We start from the raw sequence: 12306 nt of genomic DNA on the forward strand, positions 1-12306 counted from the left end.
TTTATTGATAATATTCTGCTGATTCTGATTTATTACCCATACATGTTGTCGGTTTTTAGTATACGTTAGCCTAGTATATCCGGTTTAATCAAGCTGTGTTCCTTCGCAGTACGAACAAGTATTAATTGCGCACATAGAAAGAAAAATCAGAGACCAAACCCACGAACGACTGTCAGGCTAAAGAATCGCATGCATAATTCAAATTATATTTTATGTTTTACTGATCATATTTAAGTCATTCCAGTGCTTGTTTGGATGCGCATGGCTAAGCCTTAACGATTATTGCATCGCCATAAATCAAAGTTAAAACCTAAGACAAATTGTTTTTATAAAAAACATAGGTCTTTAATTATGGAAATCCTCTATATTCCGTTCCTTAATGATTATATACAGTTTTTCTGTTATTAGAGCTTCAGTAGGTAAAAATGTGCCATACAATTGAATCACGTATAAACACTACTAGTATTTTTCAGGAATATACTTAATACTACGTCCGGATATATCAAAGCGTATTAAATAGAGTAACAGACACATTGCATAACTGCTGAAGGTCACCCGTGTCGAATGGTATTTCTATTAACCGGCGTTCAACTCTAACCTAAAATTGACATCAAAGGGCGTGGCGCTTTGACATTCTTCAAAGTTTTAACAACAATGGAGAGATAAGAGACAATAGTTCACAGATCAACCGCTCACTGAGGTAATCGTCTGCACATGGCCTTGGTATATATTTTTCGACAAACAATTTTTGGATTTATACAATTGTAGAACGGCTGGTGTAGTTGTTAGTAGCTATTAAACTGTATTCTTATCAAATACACAACTTTATTTATTCTTCTTATATTCGTAATTTATAAAAAAAAGAGTTAAACAATTTACAATTTATTTAACATTTATGTATGTTGTGCACACAGTACAATAAATTAAAATTGCGGGTACCTACTACGAAAGTGCATAATAAAAAAGCCATTAATATGATATGAGAACACAAATGGAAATATATGTCAACCCGTGGTTTGATGGGCTTTAACGTACCCGAAACGTTAAAAATATTTTATCGAAATTGAATAATCGTATAATATTTTTGTCCATCACTTAGTAATATACGATTTTCCTCCTATTTAATATAATAACTTACACAAGAACAATAAATCATGATTAAACTTGGTAATAAATGGTGTTAAATTATATGTTAAGTGATTTTGGTTTCAGAAATATGATTTAGAACATTTTGTGGCATGAATTTATACAAATGGGATAAGTTTAGAATATGATTTCCATTATTTTATCTCACACATTAGCAAAATCTAAGAATTTTAATTGTTTAATCATACCGACTTGCGGGATACTGCATATATTATCCTTAAATCTTTTATTTTTATTGTGCTTGCATGTACTGAACTAAATATTGGAGCACCTTGGCCTAGTGGCTTTAGTGTGCAGCTCTCATCCCGGAGTTCGTAGAATCGATCCGGCGCGCACTAATAGATTTTTTGTCTATAGAGTATAGGCGTAATTAACACGCACTTGTAGGATGCAGGAAAATATCGTGAGGGAACCACCATGACATGGCCCAAAATACTTTGGTTTCAGGCACAGACCTGATCACACTTGCTTATTAAAAAATCAAATGATCACGAAACAGATACATAAGTCTGATCTCTACATACAGGATTTTTCAGTCAGTCTTGGGAAGAATCACGTTAACACCATTAAATAAGTTTTGCGTTAACTAAAACAAATATTATAAAACTGATAAAAAGTTGTTTGGGAACTATAAGATACCTCTTAGTATACTTAAATAATTTGAATAACACCACTGTACTGTTCGCCGAGTCGAATATGGTTTTTATTTAAACAAAAAGTATTATAAAAACTGTACGAGTCATGTAATTACAATCATTAACACTCAATAGTAGATATTGTGTCTAGATTATCTTTACAAAGTTTGCGTCAACGCTGCCCGCCTACAACCGAAACCGGATACAAATCAAACGTCGACTAATAGTAATTATTAAGTACACATTAATTATTATTGTAACTGTTATAAATTGATACAAATAAAAACAATTACAACAAACAAAATATTGAGCAATTATTTCGAAAATGTAGATTTATTTTATATAATAAGTAGACAGCAATCCCTATATTGAACTTAAATATTATTACAACATTATGATACATTTAAATTACATCTATTTTACTTTATACAGGTTTCTGTAGGTAAGGCCTCATTAAACGAAAGTAAATCCATAAATACCACTTATACAAAATCGCGATATATAAGTTCGCAATTGGACAAAGTTTTCTACTATATCATTTTACAGTGCATTAAGAGTGACTACTGACTATCTATCTAAATAAGTAAATATTCATTTATTCACATTGTACGTAGTTAAAGTTTAAGCTATGTCATATATACCGCCTATATGGTCGACAGTGGAGTGGATAACACAAACGGGCGTCCTGGATTAAATTGCTTAATTTAAAATTGTTTCGCAAAAATGTACACAAAACTTTGATTTATTGTCTCTTAAATGTATGTAACTTATAAAGCTTTTAGTGTCATTAAACTTTAATGATTGCATCAAGTTCCAGCTCTAGACAATACACAGCTTTCTACCAAATGTGTCGTGACCAGAATGACCTGCAACTGACCGATTGATACAGACATGCTATTTTAGTTTAAGGTGACTCTGTGCATATTTTGTCTATGAGTTGTGGAGTTTAAATTTGTCTATTGAAAACATGACATTAATGATGTATCCATAGAGCACATAGGTTATAACATTAATCATATGTAGTTATGACTAAAAAGGTTCTGAATGGTCTTTTGGTACCTAAAAACGACCAAAATATTTTTTGTGTAACCAATGTATAAAACACAAAAACAAGGATTTTTGCTCTCTCACATAAATAAACGCGTGAATTGAGAAACTGGGTTACAATTTAACCGTGTAAAAATGGAAAACGCAAAATGTTGTATATCTATGTAAAAGTTGCTATATATTCAAGAAATATGAATTATAAATGCAATTGTAAATAGCAAAAGCATAAGCAAAGTGATTTACGTATCAATGCTAAAACAATAAAATATAATAATTCAAAAGTGTGGTCAAAAGAGTCACGCCTGCAAGTCACGAGTCGTTACGTCAATTATTTTTATAAGATCCTTTATAACGGTAGATAGGTTTTAGAAATATAAAGGGCAAGGTTAGCATTTAAAAAAATATGATGTTTAGTGAAAAAGTTCAACCTTGAGGCTATTGATTTTTATTGCATATTCAAGATTTAATTTATCATTCTTTCTTATATAACAAAAATTTTAAAATCTGTTTAAGATATATCGTGCATTTATAACTTTCAAATCATTAAACGTAAAATTAAAAAAAATGCCATCATTTAGGTGAAATTAATAAGAAAAAATAATGAAGATATGCACTAGAAGAACGATTAAATCATCTATATGATAAATAATATATAAAAATAAAAAATGCTTATACTATTAAAATTAGAAATATTTGAACTCAATTTGAAGGTTTTAGATTATAGTATTTTTTGTAGCTAGAAAATAATATGAGGGCTTAAAATTCTTCACCGTAGTTCGTGTTGTCTGTGTGAATTCGGGCAGGCTGCGCACGCGTCGCACGCAGCTGAGTCATTGCTCGTCACGATGTTAATATACTGTAAACTGCCCACTGACGAAGGGTGAACGTCCGGTCTAGTTTGCAAGAATTTTAAATATTTATTCGTTATAAAGTCTTTCAATAATTTAATCGCCAGTTTCACGGCTCCCGAACAAAACTTACCAGGATGATCGGCCCCTAATTCCGTAAACAAATTTCATTACGCAACAACAATATTATATGAAGTATCCAAGAACGTCTCAGTTATAAATACAAACATATTGAAAAATAAACGCATTGCAACACATTCTCAATATGTTTAAATATGCAAATAATACATCTTAATATAGAGTACGGAGGCTTGCAGTTTTGTTATTACAAACAGTTAAATTTACATTTCATAAATAAATGCATCTCTTGCTTGCTAACGACGCAACTCTGTTTTTGCCTTAATTTAAATAGCCTGGCACGCTTCGACGTGTGAACTTGGCTTTTCAATATCGGATACCTCACTTCGAGGCATTCGGAACGAATTGTTACTTTACGGTTTTGAATAGAGATGTTTTGTTGAGGCGATGTTTGATATAAAACGTTATTTGACGCCAAGATGTTATACCTAAAATAACATTTTGTTAGCAAAACAAAATAACACAATAAATAACCTAACAAAATGGGTTTTTTAAAGAAGTGTGCAAATGGGCAGTTGAAGCTTCTGATGTGAAGTGATAACACTGCCCCTGGATACTTATACTGCCAGAGGACTCAGAAGTGCGTTTCTGACACTTAAAGTATCGCCGTGGTGATTTTTAGAAGAACCCTTAGGGGAATTAATACGGATATATTAAAAAAAATGACAGCAGCTGGTTCCACAAAGTGGTGGTGAGTGGCAAAAAAGGTGGATAAAAATACCTACACTTATGAACTATTAATGCAAATAATATTGATATGTATTGCGAAACACCCTTATTCGTGATTAGTTCGAGATCTATAAACGTTACTATTTAATTAATCTTATTAGCTTACCATTTAGTAATGAGTTTTAGATGTTTACGATGATCATACTGGCTTTAATAGTTATTACTAGTATTACAACTAGCTTACTCGACTGTAAACTATCTAGCAAATCTAAATGTTGTAATTATGCCAGATTTCACAACGTAACGAATTTCTCAATTAAAATAATTATAAGTTTACTTAAAACTCATCATTCGTGAATTAAGTAACACGTATACCATGTTTTGTTTGTTTATCGGTAGGCGTTGTGCCTCGGAATATATATTGCGAGAAAACCATGTAGGTGATGATGTAAAAGTAACAAAAAGTTCGGGCTGTTGTTAGTCAGGTAAACTAGACAATTATAGTAAGTAGTCCAGTAAGTTTACTTTAATTGTCTTTGGTTGAATATACACTATACCGTCCATGGATGTAAGATTGATGAATTGTAAAGAAGACAACTCCAAATCGATTCAAATATAAATCGCGAATCGAAACAGGTATCTCCATAAATTAAAATAATCGTAATTTCTATTTATTTGTTTAATTACTAGTAATCTTACAACTAACATACACATTATAACTAAAACACTTAATCAATACAGAAAGCCATAACAGATTACATAGATTAACAATATACATGTAACATAAAAAATTAAGTATTTTTACATTAAATTACATTTATAGACAAAATATATATGAAAAAAAACTCACTTTCACAAGTGTTAATCTACCCTACAATTAAGATTAATTATATCATTGAGATCCACATTCGGGTTTATTACATAAATAGCTTTCAAATCGCAGCTAATTACATATCAATACGTGTATTGATCGGAGACATATCATTTGAAGTTCTCACGATTATAAAAATTGCTCATTACGTACACTCTTGAACCGCACGTACCTATATTAATTCAAATAATGGCCGATTTCGTCACTAGAAAACACCGAATATATATAATTAGAGGCATCCATATTATTCTTTAATTACGAAGGTCGATTTGAAGGTGAGATTGTGAAATTTTATTTTGTTTAACCGTGTATGATTTGATTGAATATGACGAGTAATGCAATCGAAGCGGTATACCTCGAGACGTAATAAGCTAAGCGTAAAGAGAATAAAACATAGATACAAGAGTTAAGAGATGTAACATATACTTGCCCCCTTTCATTAATATAAAGTATTACAATGTTTAATAATGATATTTTCATAAAGGAATTTGCTAACTATCTTCCAAGATTCTCAATACTAATTTTAGGTTCTTCATCTTCAGTCGCACTCTTCCTTTCAGACAGTCATGTTAGTGGTTCCGCAAAACTTCCTCCACTCTCCCCTGACTTCGGCAAGCTTCTGCACTGTGGTGATGGTGAGACCTCTAAGGGCCTTTACCGGCCTCGAGGTGACAATGTTTCTACACTTTCTGAATCCTTGCGTGTTAAATGTCTAAAAAACTCAGAATGCGTTGGTAACAAAGTGTCGAAAGACGATTTGTTAACCTGTAATCGTCTTAGTATATACACGTTTCTTTCCTTAGCTGTCCAGGGAGTCCTAAGCATAAGCCAGTACTACATTTCTAGAGCATTTCTCCTTTCCTATATCCGTATTCTATAGGATTCAATGCTTATTATGTTAGTCAACTTATATCACTTTTATGAAGTAGAAAACGGCCTTTTTTAAGGTCACGGTCACAGAGCGTCTGAAAATAATTTTACATCCGTATTCATTGAATCTTTATATATTGAACAAATATATTAATTATACAGTAGTGTAAGCAACTCACTTCTTTTGAATAAAATGTAGTTTAACATACGTAGCATAGTATCGTAATATCTATTTCATACAAATAAAATACAATAGATACATAAACGTTAGGTATACGAGTACAGTAAAGTATTGCATAGTAATGTTTTGCTCAGAGATCCGAGCCGTTATTATAATGTGGAATAAGATTAGTATATTGAACGAAACTGTATGGATAGCAACGGAAATTAGAACGATATGTTCAATGCGGATTTTTTGTGCTATTGTTTCTGTTAAAGTTAACGTTAACAGTATATAGTACTTACAGTTCATAAATATACAATAGTAATTTCAAACTTCATTCGATTTCAGGGGTTCAAACTCATAATAAATAAGAGACTAGAAGTTTCGTAGGGTTAAGAATGTGTAGTTCCTAGAGAGAAAAATATTTTTTCACTCGATAAAAGTAAACGGTATAAGTTTTAAGTGTTTCATTTAGAAAGTTGTGTGGCATAGATATGATTTTATGACTATCGTACATTATTTTTTGTTACTTTATTAAAACACCGCTAGTTCAAAAAGTCAATACCAAAATCATTCAATTACCAATCGGTACTATCTGATTTAATTAAAAAAAGTCTATTTTGTCTTGTCCGCTTGCTCGTTTCAATCTCAGGTTTCGATAAGAGATATTGTATTGTCATGCTGACTGTACATTCGAAGCAGTTGCACAAGTTTCTTTTGTCATTGTATAATGATGGTTAGCGATGTTTTGTGTGTTGGAATGTACTTCGATTAGACTTGTGTGCCATACAGAAATGGATCATTCTTTTACTAATAACCAATGATATATTACAGCAATATTTTAACTCTTAAGAGATGGTATTAAAGTGTACACTCGGTTGCATAATTGTTAATGAGTGCAAATGAAATCAGATTTTCTGATACTGTGATCGATGGCTACACTAACGTGGGTTTTTTGGTTGGTAATTGATTTAAAGGTGTCATTTGATGGATTATCGTGATTTTGTAAGTCTTTATAATTCGGTGTCATTGTAATGTACGGCTTAATTTAAAAAAAGGCACTTAAATATAGCAATCGAAACATAGTTTATTTATCTTTAACCAAAAAGGTTTCGTACGTATGACATTTCTCGTGTCATAGTATTAAAAAGATTGAATATTATCAAATTTATAAATAAACAAAATAATTAATGGAATTTGTAGTTCTCGTTATTCCGTTCTTACTCACAATGTCATTTTGTGTTATGGATATGAATACTTCAGACTTTTCATTTATCGCCAAATCATTAACGGAAGCCGAATGTTTGCAAGTGGTACCATCTTTATATACAAACACGTATGAGTTCACTAAAACCAAAATAATACAAACCAAAAAACCTTGTATCCAGCTCTTACTAGAATGGAGTATTGTAAAAGATAGCCAGAGCAAAACACACGAATTCCTAGCGCATCGCTTGCGTCAAATTGGCAGAGAGGACTTAGCGAAATGGCTTGGCAGAGTCGTTTTCTATCGCCTTGCTAAAGACGTTAATGATACATTACTACAGAAACCATTTAGAGAGAATATAACTCAATATACTTGTAATGATAATAAACATAATGATAAGATAGACGACGATGCTTGGAATAGTTTAGACTCTGTGTTATGTGCAGTCTTCATATTACTTGCTGCAAGTTTGTTAGTGATATGTTGTAGGATTTTTTGCTTGTTTATACTGACTGAGTCTAAAGTGATAAATGAAGAAAACAATTTGGTAGAACGAAATATTGACAGCGAAGACTATTAACAACATGAACCAAACTTTATGGACAATATTCTTAAAAAAATATACTGCAGTAACACCCGAATACTGAAGTATCCTTCATTGTTATAGATTGGATGTTAAAGGATTACCTGTCACATTAGCCTATTGCATTACCCTCTTGAGGGATAATATACTGTGGCTTCTAGATGAATATAAATAATATATCAATAATCATCAGACAACTCAAAATAAACTCGTAAATACGTTTTGTCATACAAAAGAAACATTCGAATTACAAAATAAAAGGAACACAAGGCAGTCGTCCCAAACGTCCACTAACAAGCCAGCTAGGCTTACCATCGCCAGTGTCATCTGTAGATAAGCCTCATTAGTGACTTTAACTTCATCAGCTGATACAAGTAAATGCTTAAGCTAATAGCACTCTTTAACTGTACATGTTTAATGCTAACTTGTACGGTCCCCTATCTGTAGTGGTTTATTGTTGTGATGACATTGTGACCTAACATAAGTCAGAATGACGCTGCTGTTACTACAAATACGGATAACAATTGTAACGTGTTAAACAAGTTTAATTATTTTTTCGAGTTAATACAATTTTTAGGTTCATTGTACCTAAATCTAACATATTAAAAATCGAATTTAACACTGGAATATGTTCGAGCAAAAACGGAAAATCTAAAATAAAAGAAATTGTTTTATAGCATGAAGGTATACTCGTAAGTCTTATTAAAGTTTGCTTTTTACAAAATAGTCAATATTTATTTGAGAAGAAAATATGTAGCCTTCTATCGTTGAGAATTTTAATCTGAATCTTGTAGTTTATGCTTGCGGGTAAAAAAAAACAATGCACTTAATTTAGCAAATTTTAGTCACATTCAGTCAATTTATTATGAAGTGCCATAATAGACGGTGCTTAAACAAACTATCCTTATGATGTATTGCAAATATACTTGCTCATAGCAAATATTGCGAGAGTCTTTGAAGCACGTGCAATAAAATTAATTGCATACTATACCAGCAGAGATGGCTTGTGTTTGTCAAACGCTTGCTTTACAGGAGATATATTGACCCAAAATCAGTTATTGTACACATTGAACCAAACATCGCTTCCTTAAGATCTATTTAAAAGAATTTAGTAAATAGACAAACATAAACAAAAAAAAACATAATAAATTGAGACATAATTATTTTATTTATTTTTCTCTATTCTATTGAATTAGTGTTAAGCTGTAATGGTAATAATTAAGTTTAAAACAACAAATAAAAGTACATTAAAAAAAAATTAAATGTACTTTATATATATTTAGGTGAATATTTACTAAGATTTCGAATACATTTGTCGATTATTTAAGTGATATTAATGGTGATATTTTTTTATGGAACAAGGCGCAATCGCGCAGCGGCCTACGCCCTGCGCTCATGGACACCTGCAACGCCGGGGGCTAGCGGGTGTGTTGGTAAATAGTTCTTAAAATCCCTAACCGTATTGGTTTTGATATACCTACTAGTACCTACTACTGGCAGCTGGTTCCACAGAGAGGTGGTGCGGGGCAGAAAGTGTCGTAAAAAGTGCCGCTATGTTGTTGTACGCCAGGATTTGCTTTTATGTATTATTAAGTATATATTTTAAACGTCACTAAAAATAAAGTCTTTACTGAGAAAATATATATTATTTTATATAAAGTTTTAAGTAGCTAAAACATTATTAATAAATTACCACCACAATTAATAATGATTATAATGTATAAAATGTAAATACTGTTTTGTTTATTTACGTGATTAAAATGTTTTATTATTGTTTACATTAAAAAAAAACAAAAATTTTGAAAAGATTTAAAAATATATATTTGTTGGTTGTAAACAGATTTTTGGTAGATATGAAGTACTAGATACTAGATACTAGATAGAAATAGTTCCTAGTTTTGCTAGTTAATGTGGATTAAAGCTAAGGCTTATTAAAGATTTCTCTAAATATATTAAATATAAAAATATTTTATTGACTTTTACAATTTAAAGAAATATGTAAAAAAATATCTTCAATTACTAAGGCCATACATAAGGCAGCAGGAGTGGTGCTAGCGCCATCTATTCGCTAATAATAACTAACAACATGTATTTTTATATTCCCAACTTTCATGCCGTGTTATATAAGCAAAGTTTTATTGAAGTTCTATCTTACAAGTGATTGAAATAAGTTACCGATAATTGATAGTTTGGACATGTGTTCGCACGATTATTTTTATGAGCACTTAAATGTTATGAAAGTTGTTTATTGAGACCCATCACCATTGAATTATGAAATAAATTACTTATATCGATGTTTGATGGTTTTGGTTGGCTATAATTACGTAAATATTTGATTGGATAAAGATGAACGCTAAAATGAATTTGCTATGGGTACTTTGCTTCTCATATAAAACCCGATGAAATTGAATAAATATAATATGAGGTTATTAAAATTTAATTGAGCAGTGTTGGCCTAGTGGCTGCAATGTGCGATTCTCCTCCCTGAGGTCGTAGGTTCGATCCCCGGCTGTGCACCAATGGACTATTTCTATGTGCGCATTTAACATTCGCTCGAACGGTAAAGGAAAACATCGTGAGGAAACCGGGTTGCCTTATACCCAAAAAATAATTAAACAGATACAAATCTGAGGCCTAGACCTAAAAAGCGCCCCTGTTTTTTTAAATTAAAATTTAATATTTGAATAATAATAACGATCAAAGTTTATTATACGAATATATTTCTCATTCTGATCAAGAACTAAGATAAATAATTCAATATTAGTTTTAAAAGTTTTAATACATGCTATTTACTACTAATATCCTATCATATTTACTAGTTGTCTGTATTAAAAAGACTAAAATACATTCCGTGCATTCACGTCGTAATATTTATGTTAAGATAGATAATAAATTAATTAAGTTTTCAGTCTTACGATCACTTTAATAAATATTGATTGATTTTCATTAAATTGCCACTTAATGCATCTTGCTTTCTCTTAGATCTAATTACATTAAGCCTTTCAATCAAAGAAGTTGCGAATCTAGTTGTATAAGAATTTAGATTTTATCATCAAACAGAATACCTGTATTCTATAATTGTAGTATAGATTGTTGAATGGAATATTATTATTTTGTATGTTAGACCCAATAAAAAAATATTTTACGGTTGGAATACAACATTATGACAGTATTATCACGTAGACTTGTTTTTTATCAAAATATTTTAAACATAATGACTAGCCGTGAGATGCAGGCACAGTGTTATTCATAATACGCTACTTTTATTTCTTAGTATCAAGAAAATCATTAATTTAAAACTTATATAATATTGTCTATATGTGTAGTTTTCATCACTTAAAGGGGGTTTCAATTTATATAATTCCATATAGATTGTAATATTACATGCTATATGCAATTTGCTATTTCATAGTTTATTGTAATATATTATTTCTAAGAAAATAGAATAATTAGAAGCGTAAACCAAATTTAAACAACCGTCGTATACTTGAAGCCAATATTGAGCCCTTTAGTTTTTCCCAACTTATAAATTGTATTTTAACATTCTCTTTTCTGATAACGACCAATAACATAAGTTTCATTCAGTTTTATTAACCCTTAGATAAGCCAAATTCATTTGTTTAGCGTTGCAACCTAGTTCTACCTCTAACCTTAATTTTGTGTTAGCTAGTTATTTTAAACCATGTTGTTACTCAGTCTCAAACAAAAGAGTTTTATTAAAACATCTCCATACAAAAACCGCCACTGATTCGCGTGTGAACACGTGTCACAATTTTACAAAAGTATATATTTTGAAATTGAACTTACCCCGATGTTTTTAAAGGAATGGTTGTTATAGATATAAATTATGGAGCAACATCGCGTTTAAATACGGTATAGTGTATATCACTTTGCTATCTTTTTTAAATGAAAATTACCAAACTTACTTGGACTTACCAAGTTTATTTACATAATTCCCTGTATAAATACCGTGCTAGCTAGGAATTGCTGTCAGCGTTGCTCTAATAGAGGGAGCAAACTTTGAATTAACTTCAGTACTTTTATCTATTAAAATATTTTATATCCATCTAAGATAAAAGGTTTAAGCGCTATGTTATTAATTTTGTAGCCTAGATAATTGTTGCATCAC

The 12306-nt window shown here is 31.0% G+C and overlaps 1 protein-coding gene across 2 annotated transcripts in view; it reads right to left on the minus strand.

Moving 5' to 3' along the window:
* LOC123712484 overlaps nt 1–12306 on the minus strand; it is an 81875-nt gene that overhangs the window by 20760 nt on the left and 48809 nt on the right. The gene's annotated exons all lie outside the window — the stretch shown is intronic.

The sequence above is a fragment of the Pieris brassicae genome, chromosome 1, assembly GCF_905147105.1.
Source record: "Pieris brassicae chromosome 1, ilPieBrab1.1, whole genome shotgun sequence".
In the NCBI taxonomy this organism is placed as follows: Eukaryota; Metazoa; Arthropoda; class Insecta; order Lepidoptera; family Pieridae; genus Pieris; species Pieris brassicae.